Source organism: Symphalangus syndactylus, chromosome 5, assembly GCF_028878055.3.
Source record: "Symphalangus syndactylus isolate Jambi chromosome 5, NHGRI_mSymSyn1-v2.1_pri, whole genome shotgun sequence".
Classification (NCBI taxonomy): domain Eukaryota; kingdom Metazoa; phylum Chordata; class Mammalia; order Primates; family Hylobatidae; genus Symphalangus; species Symphalangus syndactylus.
In genome coordinates, this window is record NC_072427.2 from 9,071,853 (window position 1) to 9,088,579 (window position 16,727).

The 16,727-nt window shown below is 36.9% G+C and overlaps 1 long non-coding RNA gene across 2 annotated transcripts in view; it reads right to left on the minus strand.

The window, feature by feature from the left end:
* Window positions 1-1,149: 1,149 nt before the first annotated feature.
* Window positions 1,150-16,727, minus strand: part of LOC129481736 (uncharacterized) — a 178,343-nt gene continuing 162,765 nt past the window's right edge. The window contains exons 4-5 of one of the 2 annotated variants that reach the window (XR_008657494.2): window positions 3,356-3,474; window positions 1,150-1,447 (exon numbers count right to left, since the gene is read on the minus strand). This is a non-coding gene — a long non-coding RNA (uncharacterized lncRNA). Of the gene's footprint in view, window positions 1,448-3,355; window positions 3,475-5,423; window positions 5,526-16,727 lie in introns of those variants that run through there. The other variant, XR_010120950.1, reaches the window with a different exon arrangement.

Below are 16,727 nucleotides of genomic sequence, written 5' to 3' on the forward strand. Positions count from 1 at the left end.
GAGACTCCCTGGGCGCAGGACCCTCCGAGCCAGGTGCGGGACATAATCTCCTGGTGTGCCGTTTTTTAAGCCTGTCTGAAAAGCACAGTATTAGGGTGGGAGTGACCCGATTTTCCAGGTGCTGTCTGTCACCCCTTTCTTTGACTAGGAAAGGGAACTCCCTGACCCCTTGCACTTCCCGAATGAGGCGATGCCTCGCCCTGCTTCGGCTTGCACACGGTGCGCTGCACCCACTGTCCTGCACCCACTGTCTGGCGCTCCCTAGTGAGATGAACCCGGTACCTCAGATGGAAATGCAGAAATTACCCGTCTTCTGCGTCGCTCACGCTGGGAGCTGTAGACTGGAGCTGTTCCTATTTGGCCATCTTGGCTCCACCCCCTGATTGATTTTAATGATTAGCCACATCCCTAGAAATTGGATTCACATCTATTCTCTTTTGAATATTGCCACATTTCCTAATGATAATCCAAGCAGATAATCATAAATAGCAACAATGATAATGTAAGAGCCTGAAGGTGCCTGGAGGTGGGACGGTGAGTGGAACATGGTTTGGGTCCCAGCTGTGTATCACTTTTAAAAGACCATGTGTTTCTTGTTAGACCATCTTCTCTGTCCTGTGCTTTCGTCCCAGCTCTTCACAGTTCAACATAGGAGCCAATTACAGAGGCTAGAATGTGTTCTTTAGCTCCCTTTGTCTTTACCCTGGTGTTTCTTGCATGTTATCTGGACGAAAAGCTCAAGGCTTTTTTGTCTTTAATTGAATCATAGGAGAGGCTTAACCCCTCCCACCTCAGAACAGTTATATTTATAGGGGGGTAAACATTTAAAATATAATCAAGGGAAAGTGGTTCAAATCTATTTCATTAGAGCATAAAAGTAATTGCCAAGTAGGCTTTAAACCCATTCAAAATATGAACTGCAGGTCTGGGGGTACCACCGGAGGCAGCACTGGCTTCCCAACCTGTATACGCCAGGGCTGTATCTTGAGTTTCATGTCTGCCGTGTGGACCAAACTGACCCCTGTGACCACAGAGAGAGAGAGGCAGTCCTGGGCTGCTGGAGAGACCTCTAATCCTTGACTTCTCCTCCTCCATTCGCCTTCCCCTCATCACTACCCCATCCTTCCAAAAGCCACAAGTGTGTAAAACGTATTCATTTGCCAGAAGCTGTTATTCTGTTTAATAGACACCTGTTGTCCCCTCATCCTTTCTTTTTAGATTGTCTGAACAGGCACAAAGCAAATTAGTGCAAAATGCTCTCAGCCAAGTGTCAGGTGGAATCACGGTGATGAATGCTCCACTCTTGGGCTTTCTAACTCTCTTGGTGCCGTCCTGACAGCTTTGTCTCCCTCAATTATAGCTTCCATGATGTGTTCTCTGTGTGGAGCCCCAAAACCAATACTGTAACTTTGGGAGGTTCTGTTTCAACAAAGACATCTTGAGCTCACTGTGAAAGAAGAAATCATAAGAATTAGAGAAAGGAGCTTTGCAAAGTCTCAAACTTGTTTTTCTGAATGGGGCATTTCCAGGCTTCTTTGGTTCTTGTAAAGATTAGGAATTTCTACAACCATGCCACATATGAATGATAGGTTGCAGTCCTTAAGCAGGAGACTCATTAATACCTTGGTTTAAAACAAGCCTTTGGAGCCAGGAACTACTGGCAGCCCTTAATGTCCTTACACAAAATGTGTCTGTTCAAGTACTACTGATATTACGGGGGGAACCTTAGCATGCAACAAAAAGGCAACTACTATTATGCATTGATAATGTTTGTAGTTCTTAGCTCAGCTTATATAGAAATAAGTTTAATTGGGACTTACATGATAATCTTCTAGGTCTAATTATTTTTAAACCATTAACAAATTTTATTTTATATTTTCGAGATGGAGTGTTGCTTTGTCACTCAGGTTGGAGTGCAGTGGTGTGATCTCGGCTCACCGCAACCTCCACCTCCCAGGTTCAAGCAATTCTCCTGCCTCAGCCTCCTGAGTACCTGGGATTACAGGTGCCCACCACCACATCTGGCTAATTTTTGTATTTTTAGTAGAGACAAGGTTTCACCACATTGGCCAGGCTGGTCTCGAACCCCTGACCTCAGGTGATCCGCCTGCCTCAATCTCCCAAAGTGCTGGGATTACAGGCATGAGCCACTGCGCCCGGCCCCATTCACAAATTTCAGAAAAATTATCTCCTTTTCTCTATCTCTCTGTCTCCATTGCTTCATCTCTCTCCTTTTCTCTCATCTGCTCTGTTTCTTTCTATTTTTTTCTGTCTGATGACGGCATACTATATTTACTCTAATGTCATCTGGAACCTAAAGCAATTATCAATTATCACTAAAGTTATCATCATCATCCACCTATTTATTAAAGCCTGTGGAATATAATCCTTTTAGTAACTCCAAATGTGGAAAATACAGTAATGGATTCGTGTCTACAATAATAATTTAAAATATATGCAAACTGTCTAATTGCCTCTAGTCCAAATGGTACCAATTAGATAACATCTACTGGGATTGCTTTCCAACATAATTGCTCTGATAATCCAAGCTCCACCAACAAAGTGGGCTTTTAGCAGCCATTTGCTGTTGTAAGACTTCTGGAAAATTTGGGTAGACACCTAGACACCTAACTTAAATCTGAGCCAATCAGATCCCAGAAGAAGTATTAGGGATCTGAGTATCAGGCAGATGTCTCCGCGAGGCAGAAGGAACATCCATGAATCATTTGCTGAGATTTCTAGGTTGGATTTGGCTTTCCAATTTATTAAATTGTTCAACCTTTTCTCTGATTCTATGCAATGCTTTTCTTACAAATCTTTTGAGGATAGCCACCATAGTTACTTGCGACAAAAATAATCTATGGAATCAGATTTGGATAGCTAAACATGAGCAAACTTTAAATGAGATATTCAGTGTAAATCTATAATCATCTTTTACTCTCAGTGGACTCTCTAAGGCATGGTAGTCTGCCTGGCAACCTAGGTTTTAATAATGGATGATTATATTAAGCGTGTAATTTTTCTTTTCTTGGCCTTGATTTCTGTTTTTCTTCTTTTAAGAAAATTTAAAAACAGATGAAATTAAACGGAATTTATTGGGAATATAGACAATTTATTCCAAATTAGATGCATTTAGATGATAAGATATATTTAGATTAAGAAAAACATTCAGACAAGTCAAAATGAAATAGTGGAAAAGTTGAAATGTATTTATAGGTGTTAACTTTTCATCTCTTCAGTTTTAACCGGTTGTTTTATTTTATGACATGCCTGCGTTTCCATGTTTAGGATAGAACATGGAACATGTATGTTACTGCCTATATTAGGCAATTCTTGCATTGCTATGAAGACTTACCTGAGGTTCAATTGGCTCAAGGTTTTTCAGGCTGTACCGGAAGCATAGCGCCAGCATCTGCTTCTGGGGAATCTTGGGAAGCTTTTACTCATGGTGGAAGGCAAAGCTGGAGCAGGCATCTTCACATGGAAAAAACAGGAGCAAGAAGGGGAGGGAGGTGCTACACATTTTAAATGACCAGATCTCATGAAAATACACTCACTATGGTGACAACAGCACCAAGTCATGAGGAATCTGCCCCTATTACAGGAACACCTTTCACTAGGCCCCACATCCAACACTGGGGATTATTATTCAACATGGGGTTTGGAGAGAACATACATACAAACTATATCATTCTGTCCCTGGCCCCACAAATGGTTCTCACAGTTCAGAATATAATTATTCCTTCTCAATGGTTCCCCAAAGTCTTAACTCATTTCAGAATTAATTCAAAAGTCCCAAGTCCAAGTCTGAAGTCTCATCTGGAGATGAGTTTCTTCCACCTATGAGCCTGTAAAATCAAAGGCAAGTTATTTACTTCCAAGATATAATGAGGGTATAAGTGCTGGGTAAACATCCCAATTCTAAAAGTGAGAAATTGGCCAAAAGAAAGGGGCTACAGGCTCCATGCAAGTTTGAAACTCAGCATGGCTGTCATTACATTTTAAACTTCTAAAATAATCTCCTTTGACTCCATGTTCCACCTCCAGGGCACACTGGTGCAGGGAGTGAGCTCCCAAGACCTGGGGAAGCTCTGCCCTTGTGGATTTACAGGGTTCTGCCCCAGTGGCTGTTCTCATGGCTGTTGAGTGCATGTGGCTTTTTCAGGCACAGGGTGCCAACTGCTGGTGGATCTACTATTCTGGGGTCTGAAGGATGGTGGCCCCCTTCTCACAGCTCCACTAGGCAGTACCCCACTGGGGACTCTCCAACCCCACATTTTACATTTCCCCTTGTCATGCCCTAGTAGAGGTTCTCTGTAGGAGTTCTGTCCCTGCAGCAGGCTTCTTCCTGGGCACCCAGGCTTTCTCATATCCTCTGAAATCTATGCAGAGGCTGCCAAGCCTCCTTCACTTTTGCACTCTGTGCACCCACAGGCTTTTAAGAGCACATGAAAGTCATCAAAACTTAAGGCAGCTTGTGCTCTCCAAAGTGGCAATATGAGAAATACCTGGGGCCCTTTGAGCTGAAGCTGGAGCCAGAGTGTCTGGGATGTGGGGAGCAGTGTTTCAAGGCTGCACAGAACTGTGTGGTCCTGGTCCTGGCTCACAAAATTACTTTCTCCTTCCAAGCCTCTGGACCTATGATAGAAGGGGCTTCCTCCAAGATCTCTCAGAAATGCTTAAGGCCTTTTATCCATTGTCATGGATATTATCACTTGGCTGTCTTTTATTTATGCAAATTGCCCTAGTAAATGATTACTCTGCCACCTGGTTGAATTCCTCTCCTGAAAAAGCATTTTATTTCTTTGCCACATGGCCAGGCTTCAAATTTTCCAAACCTTTATGCTCTTCTTCCCCTTTAAATATAAGTTCCAACTTTAAGTCATTTATTTCCTCCTGCATCTAAGTGTAGGCTCTTAGAAGCAAATAGGCCACATCTTAAATGCTTTGCTGCTTAGAAATTCCTTCCACCAGATACCTAAATCATCACTCTTAATTTCAAACTTCCATAGATACTTAGGGCATGAACAGAATGCAGCCAAGTTCTTTGCTAAGGGATAATCCTTGTGACCTTTGCTCCAGTGAGCACAGCCATTTCCATCTGAGACTTGGTCAGCTTGGCCTTCACTGTCCATATCACTATTAATGCCTTGGTCACAACCATTTAACCAGTCTCTAAGAAGTTCTGAACTTCCTATCATCTTCCTGTCTTCTTCTGAGCCCTCCAAAATCTTCCAACCTCTGCCCTTTACCCAGTTCCGATGTTGCTTCCACAGTTTCAAGCCCCATGCCTTGGTACCAATTTTCTATATTAACCATTCTTCTGTTGCTGTAAAGAAATGCTTGAGTGTGGGTAATTTATCAGAAAAGAAGTTTACTTGGCTCACTGTTCTGCAGGCTGTAAATCATGGTAGCAGCATCTGCTTCTGAGGAGACCTCAGGACGCTTTTACTCATGGCAGAAGATGAAACAGGAGCAAGAACTTGACATGGTGAAAGCATGAGCAAGAGGGGTTGGGGGAAGTGCTGCACAATTAAAAAAAAAAACAAAAACAGATCTCCTGAGAACTCACTCACTATGGTGAGGCCAGCAACAAGCCATGAGGGATCTGCCGTCATGACCCAAACACCTCCCACCAGTCCCCACCTCCAACACTGGGGATTACAATTCAGCATGAGATTTGGAGGGGACATCCAAACTATTTCACTGCCATGGCTTTTTCAAAAATTTTCAAATCACCAATTATAGAACTAGTTTAATTTTTATTCAAATATCTTGCGGCCCATTCCAGTTCACAAACGGTAATGAATTCTATACCATATGATTTCCAACACTTGAGATGATTCATGGTTTTTGATTTACTTGCCCCCAGATAGATAGTTATATGTTTACTCACATATATCAAATCTTGGGTACAAAGGGTACAGTATTGTGAACCAGGGTTATATATTCCTGGAAAGACATCTTACAAAAATAAATTAATGTTAACACATACTATAAACTTTTAATAAATATGTAACAATTCAGTTAATATAATAAGTATGCCTCGAATGTTCTTTCATGGAGAAGGGAGAATGGATTTCCATAATGGACTGACCTTGGCTGAAGATGCGTGAGGCAAGAGTCCAGGGAAGTTGACTCAAAGGTGAAATTATTATTTTCCAGAAAGATGTCTCTATAGCAAATAGCATTTGTTTTCTTCAAAGAGTTCTAGTGGCTCTCAAGAGTAAGATCGAGTATTTGCTCTATTTCATTGCTGAGTGACTATGAAGGAGAGTCTATAAATTTCATCACTTATTGAGAATATAATCTAAAACAAATCATTATCCCTCAAAAGAACCTGACGGCAAATAGGATATAGATAGGTAGATATTAACATTTGAGGAATGTAAATCTCTGTGCCTGCAGACAAATTTGGTGCCATATTTATTTTCCTAAAATGCAGGAAACTTACATTTTAGTGAAAGATAAAAGCCAGTAGTCTTTATTTTTTCAATTCATAGAATAAAATATTTTCAACTATTTTAGCTATAAGCATGAAGACAAATCTATATAAGTAGATGCAATACAACTATTTTAAAAGCAAAGACAATAGAGCAAAGCAAATTAACAGTTTATTTATGTAAAGTCATCTTCATACATTATTTTACTTAATTTTTATAATATCTCAGTGTGGTGAATGTTATAATAACCATTTTGCAAAAGCTGAGAAGCATTTAAAAAATTACCTTAATGCAAATATCTATCTGATAGGTAGAACAACCAGAATTTGAACTCTGGTTGGTCTAATTCCAAAGCCTTGGGCTACCTCCATTATGCCATGTTTCTATTATGAAAGTCACATAATAGGAGGGGAAAATGAGATAATTAAAATGTGTGTTTTCTTGCTTATAGCCAATCCTAGCCATCTAATTTCTGGGATATATGTTGAACATTGGTTCCTAGTTTTTTCATTTGTGAAATCCCTTTTGCCCTGTGGAATAAAATTCATTATGCCTAATGCAAAGCTATTAATATACAAAATAGCCTGCTTTCATTATTCTCATTAGCTAATAAGTATGTTTTTGTTTGAGCGATAACCTTAGTCTAAAATGAGACAAATGAGACTAATGACTGATTGAAGGGAAAAAGTATTTTTTTCCTATAGTTCATCACAAAAAATACGATAAATATTGATGATATTATAAGCCATAACAACATTCAATATTGAATGTTTACAAAGGGAACACACTGGCATTTATCACCTCTTAAATACAATTTGTCACAAAGCCTTAAATTTTTTTTGAGTACAGGTGATTTAAACAGAGAGAGGACCACCCCACCAACAAAATGTCCGGGTCCTAGTCCATGGCACCTATGAATATGTTGCCCTACATTGCAAAAGAGACTTCACAGATGTCGGTAAGTTAAGGCCATTGAGATGAATGATTCTGGATTGTCTGGTGGGCCCAATATGATCAAAAGTTTCCTTAGAAGACTTAGAGAAGATGCGATAATGGAAGTGGAATCAAAGAGAGATTTGAAGATGCTGCTTTCTCCGGAGAGAATGGCCAGGAGGCAAGGAACACAAGCAGCCCCTAGAAGTTGGAAAAGGTAAGGAAATAGATTTTTTCCCTAAGGGCCTCTAGAAGGAACTCAGGTTTGCAGACCTGGAATTCTTTATATCTAATGAAACTCATTGCTGACTTCTAACTTACAGAATTGTAAGCTAACAATGTGCATTGCTTTACGTCACTGTGTGTGGTGATTTGTTACAGCAGTGATGGGAAACAAACACAACAGGTAAAATGGAAAGGTAGAGGTTTGGGTCCTAACTCTTCCAGTTGCATCATAAGGCTCAGTATGATGAATGCTGCAGGAACCACAGAATAATATTAAATGACTGTGTTTTCCAAGGCATTTAGGCAGGTACATCCTGTGGCTATGTATCTCAGTAACATATTTGGGGAGAAGCTCATTTGGCAAATATATAAAAATCAAAATCAAATAAAAACCATGAACTAGCCCTTACGTTAATGTTTTTGTTTGATATCTTAAGTTTTTGCTGAGTGCATTGAACACTCCTGATGCTTAAGATAATAATACATATTCCATTATTTCAAATCCCATGTTTTTTGTTTTACATGGTGAATCTCTTATTCTTGTTCTCTGCCTTCAGATTTCACATATTAATTCTCCTCTTTATGATGTGAGGATTTTTGACAACATTTGTAATGTGAGTGTATCTAGCACAATGATGGGACAAGGTAGAGATACAACGAACACTTTTTGAAAGCCTGTAAATAGCCAGATGCTACTTGGAAAGCTGAGGCAGGAAGATCTCCTGAGGTCAGGAGTTTAAGTCCAGCCTGGGCAACTCATAGCAAGACCCCATCTCTATAAAAAAATTTTTAAAAAAGAGCTGGGTACAGTGGTGGGTACTAGCTAGGTAGCTGAAGTGGGAGGATTACTTGAGGCTAGGAGTCCCGGGTTGCAGTGAGCTATGACTGCACCACTGCACTCCAACCTGGGCAACATAGTGAAACTCTCTCTCTCTCTCAAAAAAAAAAAAAAAAAAAAAGCATGAAAATTAAAACAAGCAGCTGTCAATTTTCTTTATTGAGTGAAGCATAGTAATGATTTAAAAGGGGGCAATGAGGGTCAGTGTAATGCTATAAACTGGGACACTTCTAGTCTCTTCAGTTACACTTTAAGAGTAATAGAAACTCTAAAAATCAGTTTGACAATATGTACCAACATCTAAAAAGATGCTATATCCTTTTTCCTGGCAATCTCATTTCAAGGAATCTATCTTAGAAAACAATAATCAAATATATAACAAAATAATTATGAGTGATGATGTTTAACAGTGAAAAATGTGAGGAAAATGACTATTATGTCAATTATTTTTTTAAAATGTAATACCCTAGGAAATGGGATACAGAATTCTATGTTTATAGAATGATACAATATTTTTTTGCTTTCTTGGTTAAACGTTTTTCTAAAGTTTACACACTTTTTCATATCTCTTATGAATAGAAAAGTTGGTATAATATTTATGTATCCTGTGTATTCCCAAAATAAAAGGAAAATGACTTGATGATTCATTTACTGAGAGCTCAGACACACAAAATGCTTGTTTTAATGTCAGAATCATACCAATTGTCAACTAACATGAATCAAATCTGGTGTGTGACTCTCTAATTATTTACACCTACGTAATAACCACCAGATGCTCAGTGCAGCACAAGAGGTAGCTTTAGTACTCAGAGCATTTGTACGTAAATGAAATAGATATTGACACAGTACACCCAGGCCATTGGTTTAACTGTTTTTAATGGAACTAATTCATATGAAAGTCAAGCAACAAAAATTTACCACATTTCTTTACAAAATAGATGGCAAGCTATTTGACTAGAATGGTTAAATCAACAAGTATCACCACATATGACTGCTTTTTTTCAAGTGATCAAATTACAGAAAACAATATGGCTCTTAGAATGGTGCACAGAGCCTACCGTTGTCGCTGACTCATACTAGGTCGTCACAGATAGTTCTGGAATCAGTGTTTTAATAATTTATTAATGTCTATCAAATTCTTATCACATTTTTTACTATTTTGACTTTTAAGCAAGTAGTTCCAACATTAAAATGCCTTAGTCTGTGCCACTAATACACTGTGAGATTAGTTCCCAGTTTTGTTCTCGTCAGCCTTGTATTAGAATTATAATGCAATAGAAATTAATGAAACCCAAGTTTGAAGCCTTGCATATTATTCGAACCATATTTTTTCATAGATTTCCCTTTTCCTCCAAGGAACCTGTCTCCACAAACTTTGAGGTGAAAATCAAGGAGGAATGCTTTCCTTCTAAATATCTTCGATATTATTCAACAGTGCTTATTAAGTTTCCAGTGAGCCCCAGACACACTGTGCCGTAGGGTCTTTCAGAGCAGACAGACACATTCAAGTCAGCAATAAAGCTGTGCTCCACATGCTACCATCAGCGTAGCCCATGTGTCTTATGGGAATACTTGAGAGAGTGTCTGCTCTGGGCAGCAGACACCACTGACAGTAATGGACGCTGTGGTTTTGCCTGAACACAAATTGTTCCCTTCTTCTGAAAATAGCACCTTGATTCTCTTTGGGACCATTATTGAATGTATGGACTTTCAAACTACACTGCCATGTTTGAATCTCAACTCTGTGAGATATTGGACAAGTTACTTAACATCTCTGTGCATACAGCTAATCATCTGTAAAATGGGGATATTATGAGGATGAACTGAGCAATTAACCACAATAAACAGACACATCCTCTCTCCTGCATTCTGTCTCCATGAGATTCTCTGCACTCCCTTGGCCAAGGAGTGGCACTTGACCTAAGTCAAATCCAGTCAGGCTCACTGTTAATACACATCCTTGTCACACATATCCTGGTATGTAAGTCTAATTATTATTCTTTAGGGTAGATTCTCTGAAATGAGATGGCTGGGTGACATATAAAAATTGTTAAGATTCTAGTACATATTGTCAAACTGCTTTTTTTTTTCTTTTTTAAATTTATTTTAATGTTTTTTTCTTTAATTTTTATTTTTCCTTATTTCTTCTAAAAAATAAATGGGATGCATGTGCAGAACGTGTGCGTTTGTTACATAAGTATATGTGTGCCATGGTGGTTTGCTGCACCTATTGACCCATCCTCTAAATGAGGGGAGTCAAACTGCTTTTTTAGGGAGTTTCTATTACTTTTAGAAAGTAACTGGAGTACACTGAAAAGAAACATTTTGACAGTGAAGCCCTAGAGAACTTCTTCATTAGTTTCTGCTACCTAAAGCCTTAGAGTTGCCGGCTCTTGTATTTCATATAGAAGAAACAAGTATTTCTCTTCTTATGAGAAGGTTGAATACTTTTAAATAGGTTTAAGAGTCCTTTGTATGTCTTTGTTTTTATTTACTTATTTCATATCTTTGATAGTTTATTATTGGGTTGTGGATGTTTATATTATCACTGTCTGAAGTAATATTTTAGGTTAGTTTTTTTTTTTTTTGTCTATGAAATGAAATGACATCCTGCCATGCAGAAGATTTATACTTTCTACATAACCAAATTTATCAATCTATGTTATGGCTTCTGGATTTTGAGTCATAATTAAGTTCTTCTGCACTTTAAATAGGTAATGTAGTTTCTCCATGTTTAGTTAAATACTTTCACATGTACATTCTTGACTTATTTATTCTACAATTCTATAATCATTAATTATAGATTATTTATTCTGGATTAGGATGCTTGCCCAAATGGATATATTTATAAAAAAATCTCTTCAATGTTTTCTTCTAGTGTTTTTATGATTCATTCATTTTTGCTTCAATCATTGATTAATTTGTGATATATTTTGGTGCACAGTGGCAATGCAGTAGACTTATGCCATTAATTAGTTTAGGACGCATATGCTCAAGGATCCAGAGCTCTAGGTAGAAAGTATTTTTACTTCCTGTATTAAGGTATTTATTCTGGCACTACTTAGTAAAAAATCTATCCTCTCACCGATGAACTGTCATAGCATTTTTATTTCCAAAAGCAGTTGACTGTAAACATAAATGTTAATTTCTGGTCTCTCAATTGTTTTCCATTTTTCCATATTGCCATTTTTCTGCCAAAACTACACTCTCTTGATTTTTTAATTGTAGCTCCACGGTAAGTTTCAAAACCGGATGGTATCTGCCCTTCCACATTTTCTTCTTTTTCAAAATTTTCTTCTTTTTCAAAATTGTGTTTGCTCTCTTAAGTTTTTTGAACTCTCATATAAACTTTAGGATCAGATTGAGAATTTCTGCCAAAAAAAAATTCTCCTAGAATTTTGATAGTGATTGTGAATTCATAGAAGTATTTAGAAAGAATTACCATTCAACCAATATTTAGTCCTCTATCAATGAACATAAAGTATCTCTCCATTTATTTTGATCCTCTTCAATCTCTCTAAGCAATGATGCATTATTTTGCTAAGTTTATTCCTAAGTACTTAACTTTTTTATCCTATTGAAGATACAAATATTTTACTCTCTGTGTGTGTGTGTGTGTGTGTGTGTGTGCACGTGCGTGTGTGATGGTCTCACTCTGTCACCCAGGCTGGAGTGCAGTGGCACAATCCCGACTCACTGCGGCCTCCACCTCCCAGGCTCAAGTGATCCTCCCACCTCAGCCTCTTGCGTAGCTGGGACTACAGGTGCAAACAACCAAGCCTCACTAATTTTTTTATTTTTTGTAGAGATGAGGTCTCAGATTGCTGCTCAGGCTAGTCTCAAACTCCTGGGCTCAAGTAATTCTCTTGCCTTGGCCTCCCAGTGTTGAGATGACGGGCATGAACCACAGTGCCCAGCCTGAAATTTTTTACTTTTCAATTTCAAATTCAAATTTTACATTTCAATTTCAAAATTTCAAATTACATTTCAATTTTACATTTCAATTTCAAATTGTTCATTGCTAGTATACAAAAGTTCAATGACTTTTTGGTAGCTTTTGGCTTTGTTAAACTCATTCATTAGCTCTACTAATTGAATTGTGTATTCCTCAGGATTTTCTAAATACAGAATCATGTCATTTATAAAAAGACAGTTTTGCTTCCTCCTTACAAGTCTGCCCTCTTTTCAGTAATTTTATTTTTCTCATAGCAGTGTGTAGAACAACCACTCTATTCAACTTTGTTGAACAGAAGTGTGAGAGTGGGCATCCTTGCCTTGTACCCATTTTTAGGAAGAAGCATTTAGTCTTTCACAATTAAGTTTGATATAAACTGTAAGTTCTTATAGATTGTTTACATCAGGTTGAAGAAAATTCTTTCTATTTGTAGTTTCTTGAAACTTATTATCATTGTTAGGTATTGCATTTTCTCAAAAAGTTTTTCTATATCTACAAAATGATCAGGTTAAATTTTTTTTCTTTTTTCTATTAATATAGAAATGCCATATAATAATGGCATACAATATTTTTAGGTGTTGCTGAATTCAGTTTGCCAAAAATTTATTACGAATGTTTGTATTTATATTCATGATAAATATTGGCGTGAAGTTTTATTTTCTTGTGATACCTTTCTCTGGTGTTGGTGATAGAGTAGTACTGGTTTTATAGAATGAGTTGGGAAGTGCCCCTTCCTCTATTTTTTGAAAGAGTTTATGAAGGATTTTTATTATGTCTACTTTAAATATTTGATAGATCACACCAGTGAAGGCTTATTGGCCTGGCTTCTTTTATGGAAAAATTTTTAATTACTATGGTAATGTCTTATTATAGTTAACTCGGGTTTTCTATTTCCTTTGGAATCAGTTTTGATAATTTATGTCTAAGTTTTATTTTATGTAAATTATCTAATTTTATGGCATATAGTTTTGCACAGTATTATACTTAATTCTTTTACACAATATTATACTTAATTCTTTTAATTTCTTTGTATTTCTTAATAATGTTCCTTTTTTATTCCTGATATTGGTAATCTGTTCCTTTTGTTTACTTTTTGTCAGTATAGCTAAGGGTGACTCAATTTTATTTTTGATCTCAAAAAAGCAACTTTTGGTTTCTTTTATTATTGTTACTACTTTCCTGTTTATTTCTTTTGTTATCTTTCTAATGTTTAATATTTTCTTTCTTCTAGTTTTGTTTGGTTCCATTTCCACTTGTTTTATTAGTTTCTTAAGGTGGAAGCTTAAATCATTGATTTTAGAACTTTCTGATTTTCTTCAGTTGTTTTTTGGTATAAATGTCCCTCTAACCATTGCTTAACTGAACCCCATAAACTCTGCTAGACAGTACTTTCATTTTTGTTAATTTCAGTATTTTCCTAAAATTCCCTTCTGGGTTATTTAAAAGTATATTGCTAAATTTCCAAATATTTGAAGAAGTGGCTATTTCTAAGATTTCTGTTTGTTGATTATCTCTAATTCCATTGTGGTAAGATAATATATTTGCAGGACAAAAATACTTTTACAATGTTTTGAAGCTTATTTTGTGACCCAAAATTGCTCTATCTTGGCGAATTCCCCATAATGTGCCTGAAAATAATATCTATCTTCAGTAGTTACACGAAAGGGTTTATATATGACAATTAGGTCACATTGTTTTATAGTCCTGTTCAAGTCTTCAAACTTGCTGAATTTCTATCTTTCTTATTAATCATTGAAAGTAATTCACTGAATTCTTTCAGCAGTTATTGTTGAACGGTTGATATATCATTTCAGTTTGCTAGTTTGTTGTTTCATGTGTTTGGGATTCTCTTGCTAGATGTGTATACACATTATAGTTGTTATGTATTTCCGATGTACTTAAATTTCACTCTACAAATTGCCCCCTACATATTTAGGCATTAAAAGAAAATCAGTCAATATATGTCTCTGAATGCAAAGTGTTTTTGGTAGAAATTATAGAATTAGGTTTTAAAAAAAATCTAATCTGGCAGTCTGGTTTTTCACTAGAGTCTTTACATCTATTATCATTTTTATATAGTTAAAATTTTATTTGCCAATTTGCTTTCCATTTGAATGCTACCTTTTTTATTTTTTTATTCCTCTCTTACTGTTTTATTTTAGGTTATATAAATATGGCTTTACTTCTGTTATTTCTTAATATATTATTTTGAGGATTCTTTTTTTGTAGTTGTTGTAGGAATAATATTCCTCTAAACCTACTTCAAAATAATACTAATTTAAATCCATTAAATATAGAAACTGCTTCACTATATGTCCCTTTTCTACCTTCTCCTTTTTGTTATTTTCCTGTATATGATAAACCCCTGAAACCATTTAAAATTGTAATTTAAAAAAAACATAAGAAGATATGCGGCTACCTTATTAAGAATGATTTGGCTATTTTCCAGAACTCCCTGTTAAATCCATGAATAGTCCTGCATTCTACATCTCACCTCCAATTGACCTGCAATCTCAGCCAAATGAAGCCTCTGAACTCCCTTGTTTTCTTGCCTCTGAGATTACTTTGACCACATTCCAAGTCAGGGGAGGCCTCTTCTCCCATGATGGGTAACGTCCTATTTTCAAAGCCAGCCACACCTTGATTGAACTAAGGCTCTGACAGAGCTGGCAGGTGGGATGGAGGATGGGAGAAGCCTTACTCAAAAATGTCTCAGATAACCACATTTAATACCAGAAATTTGGTAGTTTTCATGAATAAACCCTTCTCTCTTCTATGCCTGTGGTTAAATACCAGGTTGCTGAAATGATTTTTTTTTATCATCTTATCCAGATTTATCGTTGCTTTTTTGGGAATAGGATTTGTTGATCTTCTCACTCTGTCACACTGGAAATTGCTCTCTGGACATGTTTTATTGTTAAAAGACACTTCTAAAAATACAATACAACCTAAAGATCTTAACAGTTTTCTGGACAAAATTTCTGCATTGCCTGTCAAGTTAAGCCTAGACTCTCCTGCCCAAGTTCATGGCTCATTTGTTTGGCCCCAGGCTGCCTTTAAAGCCTGTCCCTGACCTTGAGTGTGGCTTGGCGGAATAGCCTACTCAACATTTCCCATTCCTCTCCAGAATGCTTCCTTTTCTCTTACTAACCTAGACAACTCTCTGTTCCACCACACGGACACTTCTTAGAGACTCTATTATTAGTCACTTTTATACGCAGTATATTCCACCACAGTGAGATAGTATCTTTTTTAAAGCAGAGGCTAATGCATTATATATCTTCTTTGTTTCAAATGAGTCTAATTCAGATCCTTGAGCAGGAAAAGCATCACTGAATATGTGTTTCATAAAATAAGGAATAAAAACGTGATATATTTCCCTCTGAGGGACAGTAATCAGCATCAGGCAGAATAAGAGAAATGCTGAAAAAAAGAGATTTTAAGAAAGAAATTCAAGATACATAGTCTTGATTTCCTTAGAAAAATGATTACTTCATTAGTTCTAAGTGAGCATGGGATAGGAGGGATGGGGGCTTAAGGATTAAGGGTATTTAAAGCAGCCAAGGTTGAAGGCTGAGAGAAAACCAGGTTTGGGTGAGAGATGAGAGACGGCAGTAAGAGAAGAGAGAAAAGCATAAATTCCCTGTGTGGGGTGCCCTCACAGAGCTCTGGACATAGCTTAGAGTAATTTTGAATTGAATGAAACATGGCCAGACTAGAGATATCCCTAGCCAAAAACCTAAGTGTGGGCTTCCTTCATCTCTGTGCACAAAACATAGATACATCTTTGGTCTTCAAATGCCTTTACAAAGTCAGGCAGTGGTCTCTGTAGAGAGCTGGCTCAATTTTCTTTCACCTGGTCATAACCATTCAGAGTGTACATACAGGATTATAGGAAGCTTTCTCTTCCCACATTAAGGCACAACTAAAATTGTCTGGTGCAAAGTAGAAGCCCTGAATTTTTTTTAATATGAAATCAGAGTTAAGACCACTGTAACCACAGATTTATATGAAATAGAAATCACAACTGTTCATGATCTTTTAGATGCAAAGTTATCAATAAGACCTAGTAAAGACCAGTGTTCTTTTAATGTCAATAGGTAAAATAGTACTGTTTCAGAAATTTCTCTAAACTTTCAGTGGTTTACATTTTTACCTGCCTCAGATAATGTATTTACCATTTTTGTTTTTTTAAAACCAAATTCATATGATGAATCAGTCTCACAATTTATATTAAGATTTTTTTTTTTTTGAGACAGTCTTGCTCTGTTGTACAGGCTGGAATGCAGTGGCACAATCTTGGTTCACTGCAAGCCCTGTCTCCTAAATTTAA